The following is a 5,693-nucleotide window of genomic DNA, read 5'->3' as shown; positions in this document are numbered from 1 at the left end:
AATAAACAATCGTGATTATACGGACTGTCAAATTTTGAAATCTGTTAGTCAGCTTCTTTCTAAAGCCTTGGCCCCAATCATGAATACGTCAATCGAGAGTGGCATTTACCGTTCAAAGTTAAAACTTGCTAAAGTTTTACCAATTTACAAGAATGAGGATAAATTAGACCCAAATAACTTAAGGCTAATTTCAACGTTTCTTTGAGAACCTAATGCACGATCGCTTAAAATCGTTCCTATATACACACAATTTATTCCACCATTGTCAGTATGGCTTCTGGGAAAAATACTCACTCAACATACTCTTATTAACAGAATTCAGCTCAGTATTGACAAAAAGCTTTTTTCCTGCGGAAAGAGAGCGTTTGACTCAGTCAATCACTCAATCTTATGGCAGAAAATTGAAAATCATCGAATCAGAGAAGTCCTTAATAATTGGTTTTCCTCTTACCTAAACGATCGATATCAAACTACTTAGGTTGGTTTCTAAGAAAGAGCGCTGTCGGTGTGGTCTTTCCCAAGGATCAGTTTTAGGACCATTATTGTTCTTCTTGTACATAAATGCTATCTAAAACTCTTCTTGTAACCTACTTTATGCTGATAAGAATTTGAGATCACTTGAAACAGTAGTAAATGAGGAGTTAGGGAATATCGGCAACTGCTTATGGCAACAAGTTATCTCTTGACGTTAAAAAATCCCCACCCCCCGGAAATGTTTCAAAACAAAACACTCAAAAATGCTGTTTCCATTGTTTTTGGAACCCAAGCATCAGTTTCCCAGTCAAGGCTGGAGTTCACTCAAATTCTCTTTAAAAAGTAAGCAAAAAAAAAATTATAATAAAAAATATTGGCATCAAAGAACCGGACATGGAATAAGAAACCAACGGTCGAAACGTCCGGCCTCCGGCCTGAAGGCACTTTGTCCCTTTTACCACTTTATTACAGGTATCGATCTCTTATACGACTTATTCAACCTTACTTGTCCATGGTAGAGCTGTCTGGGGCCAGGCTGCTCCGACAAATTTGGAAAGAATTTTGATTCTGCAAAAACGTGCCCTTTGTTTGATTTATTGCAAACCCTTTAGATTCCACGCTGTACCTTTGTTCAAATTATCAAATGTTCTTCCTCTTAATGTTCTTTATTTTAAAACAATGTGCCTTGTTATGCAAGGTGTATTCAATAAATTGTTATAGCGCCTCCAAATGTTTCCAACCTATTTACTTTTCTTTAAAAATACATTATTATAAGACACGATTTTCCGCATTCGAGAACGGACCATTTGAAAAACTCTTTTTCAAGTATTGGTGCAAAGATTTGGACTAGGATTCCCCTCAGTGATCGTGCTTTACCTAAATGTAAATTTAAGGATATTCCACAGAATCGGCTACTGGATACTTTGATAAAAGAGAATACTTATGTTGCCGTGCATACTTTAGTTGAAATATTTAGTAAAAAATTTAATATTAAATTAATTTAAAATTTTTCAGTTTAAATCAATCATACATTTGTTTTATTCTACCTATTTTGAAATATATGTACTCAATGTCATTTTAATTAATCTGATATATTCATGTTCGTGTGTTTGTTCTCTTTATTGTTGTCTCAACCGCTAATATTGAAATCTTTTACTTTTCCTACCCGCCTACTGTCATACCACAGCCATGTCCCCGACTTTTACAACCGTTCGATTTTAAACGCTGTTGAACGATGAACAGTTTTAACACATTAACAAAATTTGTTTTTTAACCACAAATGATCAGCTCCTAACATCAGTGGCTTCATAGCTCATTTGGTTAGAACTTCTATTATGGCATGGATGGTAGGATTTCCGATAAAGTGGCAATCTGAAAATGGAAAGGATTGATTTGAGAGTTAAGCAATAACTGACTTTGCCACAAACACAACGTTAAACTTATTCGCAGTGAATCAAGGAATCCACTGATCGACTCAGGGTCTAATGAATCAGGTAAAAGTTTGCAGTTTAATTAAAGAAAAGAACTTGTCACATTGAAGGCGAAGAAGGAAAAATCGAATTTATTAGCAGCACAGAAGTTCAACGCAGCACAGCAGTTAATCTTATGTCAAGAAGTGCTGCGAAGAGAGAACAACAGTGGAAGAAGCTGAAAACCAAATTGATAAAAGGGCGACAAAAACATTCAAAAGAAAAATATTACAAGAACAAGTGTACACATCACAATGAGAATATAACAAGAAAAAATGAAGTAAGTTCGAATTTCAGGATTGTGCGGCGCTGAAATCAATAAAGGCAGTGCTTCTGACAGGGTGCGCGAGTGCGTACCGCACAATTCGATAAAACCCGCACATCAATAACGCACAATTCCAAAAAACCCACAAAATCCTCTTAATACTGAGTGATGTTTTTAGAGTTTTTGGAACTACGCGTTTTGCTGTTTTTAGCTAAGATTTTTAGAACCTTTTCAAGCGATTTTAAGGTCATTTCCTTTCGGAAAACACGGTTGTTTTCGCTATTACCGAACATTGATAAAAAATATGCAAGGCGTTCTTTGTAGCTCTGCGTGGTCCTGGGGATTAGCTCGGTTGTACGTGGTGTTCGCCGTTTCTGCAATGTCGCTCAAAACACTAAAAGTTCTTTAATTTTAGGCAAGTTGTTTGGGTTCTTAACTTCAACTTTTACTAGGAAAATAAGCTATCTAAATCACGATGTATGTCAATTCCTACTGAAGGAATTTCACAACGTTGCAAACGTAAAAAGCTATAAAACAATTGATGTTAGATAACCACAAACAAATAAACGTTCACACCATAACCATTGGCATGAGTGTATTCGTAAGGTGTTTTGAGACAAATAAGAATGAAAGAATACGTTAAAAAAAACCAACAACGTTTCGACTGCGCGGCATCGGTCAAGCCTATTTTGTTTACAGAAAATTATAGCAAAATCTCGCATATTTCACTACACAATTTACGTTCGTTCCCGCAGAACTTGCCTCCGAAATCCCGCACAATTTTAATTATTTTCTTATTTTTTTTTTTCTGTTAACAGCCCTGTAAAGGGGACAAGGAAACGCCTCTTCATCCAAATGTACTACTTGGGCAAATTCAAGAACTCACGGCTTGAATAAGACTATGCCCAAATAATCACAAAAATGTATTTTCTATTGGTATGCGTTTGTATTCCTCTAATTTGAAGAGTTTTGTGGTTTGCAATCAGGTATTTTTAAAAGCGTTTTAGCAGTTTCCAGGGATACACCAATTACGTTATCATTCTATTTTAGCAGATAGCAGGTTCCGGTTGTTCTCTCATTCTCAGCTAGTTTCACCCCCTTCCCCCCATCCCCCCCCCGCCCCTCCTTTTGATTTTTCTTTTGTTTGTCCGTTCACTCGTCCATTCACAATTTGCTGGAAATAACGCCAACAGGTGCTTCCGCTGCGGTTGGTTTGGGCTAAAGCTTGTAGAATTGGTTGGTTCCAAGGCCTCCTATATCGACCAGAAGGGGCCTCCTTTACCACCCTTCATGCTCGGTCAGGAGCAGGAATAATCTACAATGGTTTCCCTAATTTTATGTATGGTAGAGGTGACAAATTTAATCTTCTATTAGATCTAAGCGAGTACTAGGAGTTGTCTGACCTCAAGGTTCAGTTGCCCGTGACTTACACTTCTGAAGTATTAGTTTTTGGCGAACTATTGGGACTTAAGCATTTGTTCTTTCAGCTGTCGTTAATTGCTGTTGCCTGAAAGCCAGCTTTCATTCATTAGGAGTTTGTTAATTCCGCGATAAAGGTGTTGTCAAGGGCTAATCGAGTCTCAAAACTCGTTTAATGCATGTTTATTGTAACCCGTTGAGTGTATCAGTGCAATCTAATGGACGATAAGACGTATTTTAGACCTATGACATGATGCTAGTGGCATTTGAAGAAACAAAAGATCAACGACTGGGGAACCGTTTATCCTTTTTTTCTGAAGGGCTAGTTTATGATTCTTTAGTTCTTAAAGCGGTTATCTTCGTACAGATGGATCCGGAGCATCAAACCCTTTGAGAGGTTCTGAAGAATACAAGGAATTATTATCAATACGCGCGGCCAAATGACAAACTGCCCTCTGTAAAACACGCTGCTTAGCGGGCCAAACGGGAAATGTGCGGGCTGAAAATACATTTGCCGCCCCGATACTGATTGGCTGCAGAGATGTCAAACAACTTTGCTCGGCCAATGAGATCCTGAGGATACCTGAGGAGTTGGCGCGAATTTTTGTGGATGAGTTTGCACTTGCTCACTTTGTAGCCCTGCAGTGAACGTTTGACGTTTAGAGATTTTATTTTAACATGTATTGATAATATTGATAATCACATGACTTTTTCCGGGCATGTAGTTTATTTGTGGCCCGAGGAGCTTACCATTTGTCAAAGTAAACCGGTTGGGACGACCGATGGTTTTTCCAAAATCAGCAAACCAGCCGAACGAGATGGCACTTACCATTTGCAATTCGATTTCCCGTAATTGTTGTCGGCTGATGAGAGACTGGAAACTGGGAAGTTTAGAAAATGGTAAGGAAATTTCCGCCGTTCCGTTCCGGACGAAAAAAGAGGACTACCTCTGGAGGTAGTCTATTTCACTTTCAACCGAAATTTCCGGATTTCTTTGTTAAATGGTAAGCACCATAATTTTCAGGAAAATCCATTCAGAAATTATAGACAACCTACAGAGGTAGTCCTCTTTTTCCATTCCGAACGGAACAGTGGAAATTTCCTTTCCATTTAATTGGTAAATTTTCCAGTTTGCAGTCTCTCATCAGCCAAAAACAATAATTGTTGCAAAACGTAAACGCCATCTCGTTGGGCTGGTTTGCTGATTTTGGAAAAACTGTTACCGTTATTCACCGGTCATCCTAACCGTTTTCTTGTCTGCAGCTTGGGATACTAGGGAATCTTTACTCGACATTTATCACTACAACAAGACAACATGTATTACATGGACTGTAATGTTAACGCATTGCCGACCTATTTTTTGTGGAAGTTTCAGCACGTTGAGAAATGCTTTGTTCACGCAGTATATCTCCTGCCGATACATCTTGCAGCCGCCAACGAGAAGTTGCCGTGAGCTCTCATCCTTCAGTTTCTTTAATAATTATAATCTCGTCACTTAAGGTGTCATTACTAATGCAGAGCACATTTCGCCGGTAAGAAATAACTGAAATATGAAGCTTTTGCCAAATCCCTTGGGAAGGACCTCAGAAAATCCAGGCTACCGCAAGAGGTTTCCAAGTTTTTTGAAACCACTTTGTCGGCGCTTTCCAAGAGTAATAAAATTTGACTGAAGGCGGATTTTTCTGACACTTTATCAGCCGATCAGGAACAATATTTCTCCGTCCGTGGGCAAAAGGAGGTTTCGAAAATGCTGAGGGGTTGATCGCAGGCAGTTTCTCACCTCGCGTTCTTGTTTCACTTCGGTCCTGGTTTTCGCACGGCGATATTGAAAACGATCACTCAAAGGTCAACCCCGGTGGAAAGAAGCGTGTATAATTCGCCAAACCGCCTGGTACGCAGGCTAGGGACTGTGCAATACTCACGAGGGGAGGGGAAAGAAGGGGGTTCTCTGAATTGAGTAAAATCCGGCTTAAGGTTAATTTAAACATCCTATACATATTCAAAAGTTGATCGTGAAAACGTCTGCCATAGGGCAATACCAACCCTTGACAAAGCACAAACAACAC

The 5,693-nt window shown here is 38.9% G+C and overlaps 1 long non-coding RNA gene across 1 annotated transcript in view; it reads right to left on the bottom strand.

Moving 5' to 3' along the window:
* Nucleotides 1-4,758: 4,758 nt before the first annotated feature.
* The window catches only part of LOC137979018 (uncharacterized), a 3,194-nt gene continuing 2,259 nt past the window's right edge, over nucleotides 4,759-5,693 (bottom strand). The window contains exon 3 of the long non-coding RNA XR_011118251.1: nucleotides 4,759-5,693. This exon is cut by the window's right edge and continues 390 nt beyond it. This is a non-coding gene — a long non-coding RNA (uncharacterized lncRNA).

Source organism: Montipora foliosa, chromosome 1 (assembly GCF_036669935.1).
Source record: "Montipora foliosa isolate CH-2021 chromosome 1, ASM3666993v2, whole genome shotgun sequence".
Lineage (NCBI taxonomy): Eukaryota > Metazoa > Cnidaria > Anthozoa > Scleractinia > Acroporidae > Montipora > Montipora foliosa.
The sequence above is the reverse complement of the archived record's forward strand: the minus strand, read 5'-3'. Positions and strand labels throughout refer to the sequence as shown.